The sequence below is a fragment of the Camelina sativa genome, chromosome 9 (assembly GCF_030686135.1).
Source record: "Camelina sativa cultivar CO46 ecotype springtype chromosome 9, ASM3068613v1".
Lineage (NCBI taxonomy): Eukaryota > Viridiplantae > Streptophyta > Magnoliopsida > Brassicales > Brassicaceae > Camelina > Camelina sativa.
Genome location: NC_141888.1, coordinates 20,843,186 through 20,845,723, shown reverse-complemented (window position 1 = coordinate 20,845,723; position 2,538 = coordinate 20,843,186). Strand labels below are relative to the sequence as shown.

Below are 2,538 nucleotides of genomic sequence, written 5' to 3'. Positions count from 1 at the left end.
AGAATCAAGCTGTCTTCTTTCAAGCAAAGACCAGATGAAGCCTTCAAAGCAGCTTGGGTGAGATTCAAGGCTTACCAAAGGGACTGTCCACACCATGGTTTCTCAAGGGTTCAATTGCTAAGTATCTTCTTCAGAGGGTGTGACTGGGAGTATCAGTTGGCTTTAGATGCTGCAAGTCATGGGAATTTCAAGACAAGAATGCCAGAAGATGCTGAATTGTTGATTGAGAACTTAGCTGCTAGCAATAGTACTAAGAGAGCAGATGCTGAAAGGAAGAGATTACATGAAGGATATGATTCAAATTAGCTAGCTTCTGTTAATGCTAAGTTTGATTCAGTGCACAATCTTCTTGATACCAATAAAATATAGGGTTTCGTGCCTTTTTGCTATAGTTGATACACCCTTTAGTTTTAGATAGTTGATATACACTTTAGTTGCTAAAGTGTAAACACTATGTTTGATTAAGACACGAGAGCAATGTGAAAAACGCTATTAAAAGTGGTGGACCTATCATAGAACACAACTTAAAAGGCTATAATATCGTTAGATAGTAATGATTATATATGTCTCCTAACATAGTAATGATTTCTGTATATTAAAAAAAAAAGGATGAGTTACTAGAATATTGCATAAAAGCTTCCTTATTACAAATGTAACATACAATTGTTTGTAATTACTAGAATAAACCATTGTACCTATACTACCCCTGAAATTAGTGTTGGAAAAAAACGTAATTACGGCTAATGCCATTAGAAAAAAAAACATTGGAAGTTGGGACTAAGTCTACCGATCCTTTGATGGTAGATTTATACACGTGGACTGATTAAAGGTGTACGTCAGATATTTTTGGTACACTTAATTGTAGTGCTGGTACACTTTGCCGTCGACGTAGATGGTACACTTAGTTGTAGTGTTGGTACACTTATCGGTCGACGTATATGAAATCGTTTCGTTAGATTAAGTTGGTAGAGGAATTTCCCTTTGATGATAGACTTTTGTTTTTAGCGCGTGTAGCGGCAAACATAAAAGGGTGGGAAGATATTTATGGTAGACTAATGGCCTGTTGCGACAGATTTATGCGACAGCCTTCTCTCCTTACAGATATTTTTGGTATACTTTGTTTGTTTTTTGAAATAGTTTTCGTAGTGTTGTGGTAGGCTTCTTGTCCGTGGTAGATTTAGTAAGCAAGATTGACAGCTGTAAAGTCTTACCAGAATAACACGAATTTGTTTGAGCTGGCAAAGACAGTCAAGCGTTGCGATAGACTTATTGGAAGAAGATCTACCTTTCCTGTTCTTTCGATCTATGGTGTTCATGTAATAAAGTTTGTAGCAGATTCATCAATCGTGTTCTGTTTGTCTGCCGGAGCAAACATCTTTTTCCTACTCAGTTTTGTTAATCTTTCCTCTCGGTTCATCCATGGAAAAGCAAGATATCGTTTTGGCGTGTGGGAGGTGGAGGGTAGACAAAAAGCGATGGTTGTTTGATGTTGATACTAGCAAAGGGTGCAGGATTATAGTTGCCGATAAAGAAACAAAGTTTGAAGACTTTACTGCTATGGTGTACGATGACTTTGGTTTCTGTGAAAGAACTTTCGCGATAAAGTTGAGCTATATGTTAGATAGATATAAAAAAAGCGGATGTTATATGCCACCGGTGATTGTTTTGAATGGTCGGCAGTTTCAAAACTTTCTCAAACAGCATAGGAGTGAACTCATCCGGCTATGCGTTGAGATCGAAGCTAAATCTGGTGAAACCTTGTTCGAGGAAGTTAAACCAAAAACCCCAGAACCAACACCCAAGACCCCTGAAGTCGTTGTAGATGATTTCGTAGGCGTGGCAGAGGAAATGGGAGAGAAAGATAATGAGTACGAGAGTCGGAAGGAAGACGGTGAAGATAATGTAGGAAATGATCTAGATGAAGATGAAGCAGATGACGAGGACAACAGTAGATTTGATTACTGTGACGACAGCGATGGTGCAAGTTCAGGGGATGAAGACTATCTGCTGTACTCCAACTTCGCCCCGGATGAAGCAGAGGAATCATTAGACGACGGACCTGGGGGTGGGTCGTGTATAGAGGAAAATGTGTGTAACACAGAATCAAATAACCGTACCCGCAAGACTAACTCTGCAGCTGATGCAACTGAGAAGGAGGTTCGCAAAATAGAAAACGGAGATGGTGATATTGCTGTGGGGGATAAGTTTGATAGCAAAGAAACGTTGGTGGCAAGGTTGAGGGTGCTGAGTGTATTAGATAAATATGATTACAATGTTCGATATTCAACGCCCATTTTGTTAATCGTTGAGTGTTGGGTAAAAGGTTGTAAATGGAAAATACGGGCTTCAACCATGGGTGATTCGCCGGTGTTTCATATTTGCAGATATTATCGTGAACATACTTGCTCTGTTACGGAACGATATGGCCGTAGCCGTAATGCTAAACCACCAATCCTAGCTCAATTATACAAGGATTATGTTGGTGGTGTGGGAGGTTCTGTTGTGCCAAATCTTGTTGGGGATGGGCTCAACCTACGA

At 39.7% G+C, this 2,538-nt stretch overlaps 1 pseudogene; it reads right to left on the bottom strand.

Annotated features, from left to right (window-relative positions):
- On the bottom strand, positions 1–101 carry LOC147938404 (small nucleolar RNA R71; annotated as a pseudogene).
- Positions 102–2,538: the final 2,437 nt, after the last annotated feature.